This window comes from Equus caballus, unplaced genomic scaffold (genome assembly GCF_041296265.1).
Source record: "Equus caballus isolate H_3958 breed thoroughbred unplaced genomic scaffold, TB-T2T haplotype2-0000437, whole genome shotgun sequence".
NCBI lineage: Eukaryota > Metazoa > Chordata > Mammalia > Perissodactyla > Equidae > Equus > Equus caballus.
In genome coordinates this window covers 576,927-591,852 of record NW_027222394.1, presented here as the reverse complement: position 1 = coordinate 591,852, position 14,926 = coordinate 576,927, and positions in this window count along the sequence as shown.

The following is a 14,926-nucleotide window of genomic DNA, read 5'->3' as shown; positions in this document are numbered from 1 at the left end:
CTGACTGCATTTATCATTACCTGCAAACTATAAAATGTCCATCAAAAGTCAGGTTCTCAGTTGTGAGCAAATCTAACCCAAGATAGACCTCGGTGCTACATAAGTGAAACTCCACTGTACTTGAAAAGATAGAACTTCCTCAAGCAAACGTCCTTATGGTTAAACAGACTCAGGAAAAAGATCTGAAAGTACTTCAGACAGTATACAAAGAGGTAATATTGCAAAATTTGCGAATTCTCTAAAGTGCTTAAATTTTGGGGGGAAACATAATTTAGTTGTTAGAAGTTTTGTCATGTAATGATGAAATCAAGCTATTTGAAAATAACTTTCTAGAAGTTAAAACTGCAAACAACCCAGATGGCCTTCAATGGGTGAACAGTTAAACAAACAATGGTACATCCAGTACCACGCAATACTAGTCAGCAGTAAAAAGGAACAAACTATTGTTACGTCACCATGAATCTCCAGGGAATTATGCTGAGAAAAAAGCCAATCCCCAAAGGTTACACACTGTACAATCCATTTATTAAACATTCTTGAAATGATGAAATTATTGAAATGGAAAAGATATTAGTGGCTGTCAGCGGTTGAGGACAGGGGTGGAGAGGTTTGGGGGGAGGGGAGCAGGAGGAAAGTGGGTGTGGTTATAACAGAGCAATACCAGGGATCCTTGTGGTGATGGCATTGTATCTTGACTGTGCTGGTGGATACGAACCTACACATGTGACAGCACACACACGTGTGATAGAACACAAACTGGGGAAGTCGCTAAATAAGATCGGTGGACTGCAACAATGTCAGTATCCAGGTTGTGCTACTGTGGTATAGTCACATGCAAGATGTTATCATTGAGGGAAACTGGGCAAAGAGTACATGGGATCTCTTTCTATTATTTCTTAAAACTATATGTAAATCTAGAATTATTTAAAAGTAAAAAGTTTAATTTGAAAAAAGTAAAGAGTGGCTGGAAGACTTGATAAACATATCAGTTTGACTACTGATTCACTGTCAAAGGTAAACTGATAAAGTTTTTCAGAATTTGGCTTTTAATAACAGTATCAGGAGAATCTTGCAGTGGCTAATGGTGTCACCAAATGCTGCTTACTAAATGTAGAATTATTCTGCCCTTTGAAAATAGCTAGAGAAATACAGTTTTGTATGTTAGGGCCACTCTTAGAAGCCAAGTAATCCAGGAATTCCATCGCCTATTGATGTATAACATACATAACATAAACTCATTTTAAGTGTGTAAATCAATGAGTTTTGAGAATGTATAGACCGGTGTAACCACCATCACCACAAAGAGGATACTGAGCATTTCCATAGCTCCACAAAGTTCCCTCATGTCCAGTCCTAGTGAATAACTTATCTGCCTTTGGTCACTAGAGACTAGTTTTGCTTTTCGAGAATTTCATATAAAGACAACTATATAGTACATATTGTTTTGTGTCTAGATTCTTCTGTCTAGCATAATGTTTTGAAATTCTACCAGGTTACTGGACATAGCAGTCATTCATTTTGATTATATCTGGGTGGTATTTAACTGTACAGATGTACCATAATCTGTTTATCCATTCACTTATTGAAGTAACACTTGGGGTAGTTTTCAGTTTTGTCAATTACGAATAAGGCTGATATGAACAAGAGCATATAAACCTTTGTTGGGCATGTTTTATTTCACTTGAGTGAATATGTAGTAGTTAAATTACTGGATTGCACAGAAAATTACGATAAACTTTATAAGAAACTTCCAAAATGATTTCCAAAGTGTTTGTACCAATTTACACTCCCACCAGCAGCATGCTTCACAACCTCACCAACACTTAGTATTGTCCATCTTTTCCTTTTAGCTATTCTGGTGGGTGTGCTGTGTTATCACACTGTTTTAATTTTGATGAACTCCAATATATCATCTTTATCTTTTCTTTTCTTGTTTGTGCTTTTTGAATCCTAACTAAAAATTATCTGCCTCCTCTGAAGTCACAAAGATTTCCTCCTATGTCTTCTTATACAAGTTTTATGATTTTAGCTTTTAAATTTAGGTCTATGATCCATTTTAAATTATTTTTTGTTTATGGTGTGAGGTAAGGATTGAGGTCCATTTCCCCCTGATACTGACAGACAACTGTTCTAGCACTATTTGTTGAAAAGACTATCCTTTCCTCACTGAACTAACTTTCTATCTTTGTGGAAAATCGATTGGCCATACATGTATGGATCTATTTCTGGACTCTATTCTGTTTCATTCATGTATACATCTGTTCTACCAATTCTATGTTGTCTTGATTACTGTAACTTTATAGTAAGTTTTGAAATGGTTTAAGCCAAATCCTCTTGTGGTCCTTTTTCAAAAATGCTTTGGCCACTCCAGTTCTTTTGCATTTCCAAATAAAATCTTAGAATGAACTTGCCATTTTTTACAGAATAGCCTGTTAGGATTTTAATTGGGATTATTTGAATGTATAAATCAATTTGGAGAAGAGTGATATCTCAACAACATTGAGTCTTCTAATTCAAGAGCCTGGTATATTTCTCTAGTTAGTTCTTCAATTTCATTCAGCAATATTTTGTAATGTTCAGTGTAGTGATCTTGATATTTCTTGTTAAATTTATCTTTAAGAATTTATATGTTTTGATGCTAGTATAATTAGCCTTGCTTTAAAACCATTTCATTTGCCAGTTGTTAATAAATAAAATCTATTTTTGTACATTGACATTTTTCTGAGATCTTGATAACTTCACTTATTTGTTCTAGTAGTTTTTTTTTTTTTTTTTTTTTTTGCTGAGGAGGATTCCCCATGAGCTAACATTTGTTGCCAATCTTCCTCTTTTTGCTTGAGGAAGATTTGCCCTGAGCTAACATCCATGCCAATCTTCCTCTATTCTGTGTGTGGGTCACTGCCACAGCATGGCTGCCAACGAGCAGTGTAGGTCTGCACCCAGGAACTGGACCTGGGCCACTGAAGCAGGGTGTGCCAAACTTAACCACTAGGCCCTGGGGCTGGCCCCTGTTCTGGTAGCTTTTATGTAAAAATAACATCAACTGAAAATAGAGTACATCTTCCTTTCCAACCTGTATGCCTTGTCTCGCCTTATTACACTGGCTAGGACCTCCAGTAAAATGTTGCACAGAAGTGGTAAACTGGACATGTTTACATTGTTACTAATCTTAGAGGGAAATAGTCAGTTTTTCACCACTAAGTATGAAGCTGGTAGTAGGTTTTTCACAAATGTCCTTTAAAAGGTTGAGGACATTTCCCTCCAATCCTAGTCTTCTGAGAGTTTTTATCATAAATGGATGTCGAACTTCGTCAAATTCTTTTTTCTGCATTTATTGAGATGGTATCCTTTATTCTTTACATATGATGAATTATATCAATTGGTTTCAAATGTTAGATCACCCTTGCATTCCTTTATATTGCTAGATTCAATTTGAGAATTTCTATGTTTATACATATAAGGAATATTGGGATGTTGGTCTGTAATTTTTCCCTTCTTGTAGTTTTTGTATGGTTTTGGTACCAAGATGATATCAGCCTTATGAGTTGGGAAGTTGTTCCTCCCACCTCCCCCAGCTATTTTCTAAAAGACTTTATGTAGGATTAGTATTATTTCTTCCTTAAATATCTGTTATTCACCAATAAAGCCATCTGGGTCTGGGGTTCTCTTTTTGGGGAGGTTATTAATTATAAACTTGATTTTAAAAATAGATATAAGAAGACTTAGGTTTTCTATTTTTTATGTGTCAGTTTTGGAAATTTGTGTCTTCAAAAATTTTGCTGGGGGCTAGCCTGGTGGCGCAGTCATTAGGTTCACACGTCTGCTTCAGTGGCCCAGGGTTCTCTGGTTTGGATCCCAGGTGTGGACCTATACACCGCTTGTCAGGCCATGCTGTGGCAGGCGTCCCCACATATAAAGTAGAGGAAGATGGGCCCGGATGTTAGCACAGGGTTAGTCTTCCTCAGCAAAAAGAGGATTGGCAGCAGATGTTAGCTCAGGGCTAATCTTCCTCAAAAAAAAATTTTGCTCATTTCATCTAAGTCCTCTCTCTTAATTCTAATAGTGGTGAGTTATGACGTCTTCTCTCTCTTTTTTCCCCCTTGATGAGTCTAGGCATAACTTAGTCAACTTTACTGACCTCTTAAAAAATAGCTTTCGATTTCACTTACTTTATTTACTGAGTTCCCATTTTCTATTTTATTGATTTCTGCTCTGTATTATTTCTTTTCTTCTACTTTGGGTTTTATTAGTTATTCATTTTCTAGCTTCATAATTGGAAGTTTAGATCATTGATGATTTTAGACTTTTCTTATTTTCTAATATAATTATTTTAAACTATACATTTGTCCTGAGCATTGCTTTATGCTGCAACACAATATATTTTATATATTTTCACTGGGTTCAAAATATTTCCTAATTTATCTTTTGATTTCTTCTTTATACCATGGATTACTTGGAAGTGTGCTTGTTTAATTTCCAAATATTTGGGAATTTTTGCAAAAGCCTTTTTTTTTTTTAACTGATTTCTAAGTTAATTTTATTGTGGTCAGAGAATGTACTTTGCATGAATTCAATTACAGGATATTTTTCAGACTTGTCTTATAGCCCCGAATACTGTAGATCTTAGTAATGTTCCATATTCATTTGAAAAAACTATGGATTCTGCTGTTGTTGGGTGGAATGTCCTGTAAATGTCCAGTTGGTTGACAGTATTGTTCAAGTCTTCTGTGTCTTTACTGTTTTTATCTATTTGTTCTATCAATTACTGAGAGAGAGTAGTGAAAAACTCTCCAATTAATTGTGGATTCAGTTTTTGCTTTATGCATTTTTTGAAGCCCTACTATTACAGAAATATACATTTAAGATTCTTATGTCTTCTTGATGAACTGGCCCCTTTGCAGCTTTCTTTGTCTAATATTAACAAAACCACTCCAGTTTTCATATGAGTAGTGTTTGCATGGTATGTCTCTTTCTATCCCTTTACTTCTAACCCATATATGTCTTTATATTTAAATTACTGTCCCCTCCCCCAGACAGCAAATAGTTAAGTCTTGCTTTTTTTAATCCACTTGGGCAATTTCTGCTTTTTATTTGGAGTTTCTAGACCATTTACATTGAACGTAATTTATCAATATAGTTGGTTTAAATCTACTATCTGTTTCTTTTATATTTATCCCATCTGTCCTTTGTTACTCTTTCTCTTCTTTAAGATTTCTGTTGCCTTAATTGCATATATTTTCACAATCCATTTTATGTTATTTCTCCTGTTTGCTTCTTAACTACCATTTTTTGTTTTAATTTTTAGTCATTGATCTAGGCCAGCATTTATTTTGATATAACCTGTTCCTTTATTATACATTCAAATATATTCAAAAGACTACCAGTATAATTCATATACACATTTTATACTGGTATATCCATAATGAACTTTCAACAACTATAAATACATTGCCAGTTCTTTTCATCTAAACCCGCACTAACTCTCACCTCTTCTAGATTATTCTGAGGCAAATGACAGATAACATATTATTTCATCTGTAACTATTTCTGTATGTATCTCTGCAAGGACTTTTTAAAAATATGAAAACAATATAATTTTTCCATTGAAAAATTAACAATAATTTCTTGATAGCATTAAGGAGCCTGTCACTGTTCAGATTTCCCTGATTGTCTTTTAAAAAGATTTTTTTCACAATTTGTTTGAATCAAGATTTAAATAAGGTCATTCCTTGCAAATTTTTTTTTTAACGGGGGGGGGGTGAAAAAGATTCAGTAAGATTTAAAAACACTGCTGCCGCCACTACCATCCCTGAATCCAAGTAGGCCTGCTGTTTGAGTTAAAATTTTAAATAATAATTAAAAAGATTTAATTTGCAATATTAATTAAACAGAGCTCCTATACTACACACATTTTAAATTGGAGTTTCCATTTTACATTGAAGAATATCATTCTTGGGAATTCTCTGAAGCCTACAATGCCACATCTTAGGTAACACTCCATCTTTTGAAAGCTTCAATTTTGGACCATTTCCAATATGAGTGATTTCCTATTACTTCATCAATATTATATTGCCAAATTCTGTAAGGCCATAATAACATCTTCCAAGAGGAGGAAAACCGATCAGGAATACTCTCTTAAATTTTGCCTGCACTGTTTTATTTATGACAATTAAGAGTTAAAGTGAATTAAAAATGTGAAGACTAGGGACTTCAAAAAATTAATCAACCATTCTGACGTAGATTCTATTTCTGGAGTTTTAATGACATTGCTTTGCCTCCCAAGGAAATGAGCTAGAGATGTAGAGACAGCAATTGATAGGTTATGAGGACTAAGCTAATCAAAGACATTTAATAAATTATTCATAATTTCCTCATTGGACCTTTTTTTATGAGCCTAAACTTTTTCCAAATCAAAGGTAAATTGGAAAACTCTATTACTTTAGGAAAAACACAAGAGGGCTTGAGAGCTGATTTTATTATGTCAAATAACATACTGACTCTCTAAAGAAATTTAATTAAGATTCTGATAATACTAAGCATTGTCATAATTGTATAAGATTTAATGAAAATGAGTTGATGAACATTTTTACAAACTTAAGAATGAATGCATTTGTACTTAAGTGCATGAGGATTATTAGCTTTGAAAAGTATCTCAGTATATGCTAGCCACAATGAAAGTCACTTCTTACATTTCCAGTCTGGGAAAAATAGTTAACTGTTATTTTAGTTAAATTATATCACGTCCACCATTCTATAAAAGAGAGCCAAATGTCAAATAAATATAGCCAAAAAAGCTGCAGAAGTAGAATAACCTGTTCATGTTCATGTTTCAGAGTCCATTAGTGATATTATGGAGCCATAGATTTCTGAAATACTTTCCCTTCTGTTCTGAGCATTTTTTTAATTCCAGAAATTCAATTAGATATTCAAGTCTTATTTAATTATCTATACTGTAGACTCTACAGTATTCGAAAAATCCTAACTGTAACATGAGGCCTACAATGCGTCTTAGACTGATACTGAACTGGTGTGAAACAGTTTCACAAGAATTTGCCTAGTTCTTTTTAATTTGTGTGAACTATGGGTTTGTTTCTTGGTTGGGTCCATGCTTTATTGTCATGCTTCTCAAATTACATATGTTCTGATGTGCCACAGGATAAAATAGCACATTTTCTAGGAATAAAAGTTTTCCTTTTCTCACTGAAGAAAAATCGATGGATAAGTAATAAAAATTGTAATCTTAAACTGAATATGGCTATATTTTAGAATATAAAAGAAAATTCATATGCATTAAAAAAATAAAATACTGGATTAAAAGACAAACCTGCCCTTTCATGGGTCTCTTTGGGCTCTGCTGCCAGAATCTCTATCCATTTGCCTTTATTTTACTTAGAGAAGTTGGTGAAAAGTAATGCTCTACTGAATTCACAAGAATTCTGAACATTACTATTTTTAAGAGTTTGAAAGAGTTTAATAAAAAATGCTTAGAAGATCAGATGCTTTAAATTTGTTTTATATCTAATACACTAGGCATGCTTGATTGTTTATTTTATCTTGGGCTAGTATATTATTATTCCATTGTGGTTTGGCCCATTTCCAATTTCAGAATGCCTTGAGCCACAAATGTAGGTAGTGAGTGACTTGATCCTTCTCTTCTGAAAACGGCAGCACACACAGAAACATCTCATTCCATCTTTGACCTGGAAGATGAAAGAGGAATGAAGGGTATTGGGAGAACATTAAGTTCTCTGAACATCTCACTAAGGAGTGCTCAGCACAAACTCACAAGGGCTACAAAGTCTCTTTTTAAAGAATCAGACTAAATCACAACCAGACGGTTGTGTGTTGCTCATTTTGGGGGTGGTGTATGTGTGTGCTGGGGTGGGGTGCAGGAGGTCACCAGTCAAAGTTACACTGCTGCTACGAGTCACAGGTAAATCCACAGGATGATCAACTCCACTCCCGTGTCAATTAGGACAGGCTCTGTCAGCTTCTACTTGGGGATGATCTGCCACAGATTTAGGCTTCGGATCATTTATATTCTCTCAGCCACTCACATGATGCAGAAAACAGCGCCTTGTCTGAAACGAAACTGCTGCACTACAGGACATGAAACATTTATAGAAGCCAGTCGAGAAAAGCAACTGATGGCTGCTGAGGGGTTTAATGAAACAAAGATAGAGTGCCCTTCATCCGCATTCATAAAATAGTTATTTGTACACAGTAGATCAATAAAATTTAAGGCTACACATACTATTCTGTCCTCATCATTTAATATATTTGAAATACATGTTTTAAAAATATCAAAATCCACTGTATACAGATATTTAAAAATATATCCACTGTATTTCAATACTAAATCTCTAAGACAAACTCAAAGCAGTGAGTCTTCTCAGCACTCTGTCAATAATATATCTGGGGGAGTTCTGCTTACTTCAAAGGCAGCTCCTTGCCCAGCCAAGAAAGATCTACAAATGAGAAAGCTCCTCCAGACAAGGCTGACTATGTTCTCAGAGTGCTTCCTGAGCCAGCTCCAAGATATACATTCCTTGAACTTGTATAGGCTTGCCTTGCTTTATCTTCATTCTATTTCTCCAGTTTCTTCTCTTCCTTGTCCTTCCAATTTGGATAGCTTTATGATAGCATTTTCCAGCTCTTTGTCCTCTACCCATGCTTCCTAATCTATTTCGTGCATTCCTACGCCAAATTCCTCTTTTGAGCTTCCTTGGGTCACTCCTCTGACCCAAGTGACGTCCCTAGGTGTGTGATCCCCCTTCCTAGTTTTGCCAAATGAAGGGAACCAGAAGACATTATGCCAAAATAAGCCTTTTTGACATTTTGAGCTGAAGGCAATTAAGCAGTAGCAAATGCAGGAAAAGCTCTCTGCCCTCTCCCTATTTGCCTAAAAGCAGGATATAAATTTACAAAGGTGTCCCTTCTTCCCTCTCTAACAGGAAGGACAAAAGTTAATCACAGAGCAACTTTAGACCCTACCAGCCTGTAGATGGCACAGAGGAATCTACATAACGAACTTTACTAAACAGCCTTTATCTCCCACTCCTTTCCCATATATTTGCCTTCCTACAATATGCCACCTCTAGAGACTCAAGGTCCTTTTCCTTTGTCTTGTCATTTCTCTAAAAATGTATTGTTCTTTGTTTAAGATGCTATATAAGCCTGAATTCTAAGCCACCTCTTTGGGTTACTCCTCTCTGAGTTTCTCTCCCGTATATATGAGATATACATGCTAATAAACTTCTGTTTGTTTTTTCTTGTTAATTTTTCTTTTGTTACAGAGCACAGTCCAGAACCTAAGATGGGTAGGGGAAAAATTTCCTCCCCTACACTAACGTGGTTTCCCAGAACTTGCCTCCCTCCTGGCTTAGGGCAGACAGAAATAATGCCATAAAAATCCTCAGACTTAGCTGGGCAGCAGTACTAAACACGTTTCCTGGTTTAATTGTAAAAGACATGAAATATTTCTGTGTACCTTCTTAATTTCTATTTAAAGGAGAAAAGTTGTTATAATAGATCAAAAATTATTTGCTAAAATGTTCACTGCTCCCAAGACATCAGGTATCTTATGAATCCATGAAGAACTTACAATGATAGCTCCGTTAACAGGGAAGAGGATGTTCTGGCCAAACATCCTTTGTTTACCTCTGATGTTCCTAAAAGTAGCTTCTGTGGCAGCGCCCAGGGCAAGGACATTTCTCCGCTTTATGATACCTTGGAAATTCTCTTTCAAGTGTGTCTCACTGTCCTAGTTGATCTCCCCCAAATTTTTACCAATACCAAGCTCTGCAATTCTATTTTGGGTTATAAGCAAAGTTATTAGTCACAGTTTGTTGAATAATTAAATAGGCATAATAAATGCAGATAAGACGTTTCATACACACTTTCCTCCAGATGAAAACTAGAGTTTGAATGCACAGATGTAGAAAAGCTTCAGACATTACTGAAATAGAAAACGTTGACTCAACACTGCTCTGCCCCTTTCCTTCGTCCCTTGATTCTCCTGAGCAGAATTCTGAATGCCTGTTTCCTCAGCCAAATAATTAAAAAGTAACAATAGGTCTATACAATCAAGTACTTCCTAAAAGCTCAATGTTAAAACAAATGAGATGATTTCCCATTGTCAATCGGTTTTCAGTCAACTAGCCTGCACTCACAGAAAACAAAACAGTATAGTTATATGAACAATAGTTTCCCATCCCCGAAGCTTCAGAAGTTTGATGGCTCGAATGCCTTAATAAATGCGTTTCCACGTATTACACATCAATCTCATTTTTAAGCTTTCAATGAAATTTTCATTAAGAATAAAAAACGTTACTGCAGCATTATTCACAAGAGCCAAGATATGGAAACAACCTGTGCCCATCCACAGACGAATGGATAAAGAAAACGTGGTATACATATGCAATGGAATATTATTCAACCATAAAAAGGAAATCTTCCCATTCGAGAGGACATGGATGAACCAGGAGAGCATAATGCTAAGTGAAATAAGTCAGATGCAGAAACACAAATGCTGTATGATCTCACTTATATGTGGAACCTAAAAAAGGCAAGCTCATAGAATGAGAAAGTGGGACGGCAGTTGCCAGTGGCAATATTGGTCAAAGGGCCAGACTTTCACTTAGAAGATGGATAAGATCTAGGGATTTAATGTCCAGCATGGTGAGTAGAGTTAATAGGATTGTATTACGTACTTGAAATCTGCCGAGAGTACATCTTAAAAGCTCTCAACACAAACACACACACAAAAGGTAACTGTGTGAGGTGCTGGACGTGTTAACTTGATTGTGGTAAGCATTTCACAATGTATACACACTGTACTAAATTACCATGTTGTACACCTTAAAAAATCATGTGGTACAACCTAAATATATACAATTTTTGTCAATCATACCTCAATGAAGCTGGAAAAGAGAATAAAGAATAATATACGATATATTTTCATGAACCTTAAAAGCTGAGAAGAAATTAATGATTTATAAATGGTTTTATAGTTTGGAAATTTTTTACCTCAGTTATGTCATAAAAAGTTCACGTAAGGCATTGTGATGGGGGAATTCCCTTATTTAAAAGTATTTTTTAGGGTTGGAACACCCAATTTTGTAAACATTTACAATCCATGTTTTGTATCTGAAATACTCTGTCCCATAGTTTGCCGTAAACTTTTATTCCTCAAGCCTTCCATTATTTGAAATTCCTAAAAGCCAGAGTTGACTTATAAAACTCATTCCATATTTGCACATTCTACGACATATTTTCACACGTTCTCTTGCAATGTCCTTGACCCTAAGCAGTGTACATGGTAAATACTTTTCTTTCTTTATGTATTTGTAAAAGGAACATTCATTTCTTTACAATAATTTTTAAGTAGGCTTGTATAAAGGTTGCTATCTGTCCTAGATTATCAATCTTGAGGTAATGTCTGTGTCTTTTTAATACATTTTTAATAGCATGTAGCACAATATCAAATTCCAATGTTACAAAATGACTTTAGAAAAAACTCTTCATACTTCCAGCTACAAATACCTTACCAATGTGAATAAGATTTAAATTCTGTTATAAAATCCAACTATCAATAATTAAACATAAGAATATTAACATTTATGGGTTTGTCCATACAGAATAGGTCTATATCCAATCTTTTCCCTATAACTCATATATCAAATAAACAACAACAATAAGGAAAAATAAATTTTTATCTATTTTATTTTTTAGAGGGTTCCAGGGCACATGTGTCTCTGGAATCAAAATGAAGTTGGCAAATACTTGGAAATATTTATTTTAAAAATAAAATTCTTAGACGGAAAAAACAGCACTTGTCACAATAAAAGACCAGTCATGATACAGTGAAGGGCATTATAATGAGCTCTTCCTAGAAATCATGGGGACAAAGTAATGTGTTCTGATAGTTTCCACTTGCCATTCGTGCATCATTTTGAAGCCATAGGGGTTCTGACTGATACCAGTTCATGAATGTCTATGCAAATTCCAAGTGATAAAACACGCAGTCATTGCTGTACAAACAGTAAGAACCTGTAAACCAAGATCATACATAATGGAAAAACTATTTTGTTTATTTTTTTAAAGCTGGCACTGAAACCATGAGAGTAGGAAGGACTTGAATACTAAATGATGTGTATTGAGGCAGCAGCTCTTTAATCTGAAAAACTGGGTTTAGTTCACACATGCAGTCTAGCGAGAAACTTTTTTTTTTTTGGAGGAAGATTAGCCCTGAGCTAACATCTGCTGCCAATCCTCCTCTTTTTGCTGAGGAAGACTAGCCCTGAGCTAACATCCATGCCCATCTTCCTCTACTTTATATGTGGGACGCATGCCACAGCATGGCTTTTGCCAAGCGGTGCCATGTCCGCACCCAGGATCCAAACCGGCGAACCCTGGGCAGCAGAAGCAGCACGTGCAAACTTAACCCCTGTGCCACCGGGCTGGCCCCTAGCAAGAAACTTTCTGAGAGTATTTGGATTTCCAATGCTGTTCTTCTTTCTGTATCATAGCAAGATGATAATCTTCCTTTTATGTGTCTGTATTAAAAAATATATATTTTATAATTTTAATTATAATATAATAATGCATTTATATAACATAATAGTTTATCATTTTTAAAATATTAATTTTTAAAAATAAATTTAAATACATACAAATATATTTTAAAATGCAGATGGTACCCCTCCACATCCCTTATATTAATAAATTTCAAATGCCCTGCCTTACCATCTACCTGTTCTTTTAAAAATTCTTCCTTTTTCTATCAGAATTTTAACTTCTAAACCCAAAGCCATTCACGTTAGCCCCGACTTAAAAGCCTTAACAGCTCCCTACCACCTAGAGCAGTGTTCCCCAAACTTAAGGCACTTGGTAACTCCTTTTGTGATTATTTACCATATTTTTCTTCTCCTTGTACTATTATTTGTTTAATAGTTTGAAAAAAATGAGCTTCCTTTTATAACTTAAATTAAAAAATTTTCTGCCATTTCCACAGTGGAATACAGTTCATCTTGCTTTACCAGTCAGAAGAGAATAGGTTATGCAGAGGTAACAACAGAGCCCCAAATCCCAGTCCACAAACTGAGTTAGTTTCTTGCTCACATTACAGGTCCATCTGAGGTCACTGGTGGGTCTGCTCCACATTTCTGTACTCTGTGACCATAGCTAAAGGAACATCTATTCTGGGACATTGCCAACTTTACTCCAAAGGGAAAAGAGGACACGGCAAATCCTTGCTCTTATAGTTTCAGCTCGGAAGTGACACAGCTTGGTTCCACACTCATTTCCTTGGCCAGAGCAAGTCATGTGAACAGGACTGAATGGGCGAGGGAAATCTAATCTTTCCCCAGCGAGTGCAGCAGATAATTTGAACAATAATACAACCAAACACAGTTGCCAAGAATAGAAGATAGTTATAATAAAAATGGAATGAAAACACATTATCAATTTCTAGTTAGATAATGTTTCCTGCCAACTGTTAAAATCCTGACAGTGCCAACCAATTTTCTCCTTAATATATTTAGTATATCTGGAAGAGAACTATATCTCACTATGTCATATCCACATCTGGGTATCACATAAAGTCATTCACCTAAAATCTTTGCCAGTATGATTTCCACACCTATGAAAATGTACCTATAAAAATCAAATTAAATTCGGGGGCTGGCCCCGTGGCTGAGTGGTTAAGTTCGCGCGCTCTGCTGCAGGCGGCCCAGTGTTTCGTTGGTTCGAATCCTGGGCGCGGACATGGCACTGCTCATCAAACCACACTGAGGCAGCGTCCCACATGCCACAACTAGAAGGACCCACAACGAAGAATATACAACTATGTACTGGGGGGCTTTGGGGAGAAAAAGGAAAGAAATAAAATCTTTAAAAAAAAAATCAAATTAAATTCCTAAATAAGGCTCTCTGACACTGATCCAAACTCACATTTCCAGGATCAACTCCAGTCTTGCATTTTCCTTCCTCTTGTCCCTATTGCTCCCTATGTCCCCTCTTTGACAAATCCCAAGCTCCCCAGACTTCAGCTCTGCAGTACCAGATCCTCGTTGCTAAGTTGCAGCAATATTTGATGAACCAAGACTCGCCATTGTTATTTGATATTCATCAAACACATGCAATTCTAGTCTCAGCCTTTATCATTATACTAAAAGTCTTACAGTGTTCTTTAGTGAGAAATAACTCACAGACTACTTTTCAGATGGAGTATGAACTGAAGAATAGTTTAAAAAATGTAAAAGGGACTAACTAAAAATGTAAGGTTTTGGCCTAAAATGAAGGGTAGTCAAATATATTATGAGTGTTACTACTTGGATAAAACTGTTAAAATGTGTTTATTATTATAATTAAATGTCAGCTAAGAAACTGGACAATGAACATGGAGGAGGCAGATAAATTATTCATAAATATTTTGCTTTTCTTATTTGTATACTTTGCATCATAAATAGCATCAGATTTCACAAGAGACAATCTCTAAATCCAAGAAAGTCTAAGTTTCTGCACGTGAAAAAAGAAGACCCCAGCGGGATGTGGTCTCTGAAATTATTTATGTATAGATGAAACTTACAAATGCAAAGCACACAGCTACAGATCTTAAAGGGGGTAATCTAGCATAATGACTTCTATTCCGGCAAAAACACAAAGGAAAGTTTAGTTCAAAAAGCAAAATGGATTAAAATATTTTATATTAGATTCTCTCTCTACTTCTCTCTCTCTATAAAATGTATGCTGGCAAAATTAATTTTAAACTATACTTTATTTTAAGTCCCCAATATAAATAACTGATAACAACAGCAATCCTGTATATGAATACATTAAGACACTGATATATTTTGTTAATGATAAATTTCTTTTTCTAAACGCCAACTGATGCATATCTTTAAAAATTAAATTAAAAAAAGAG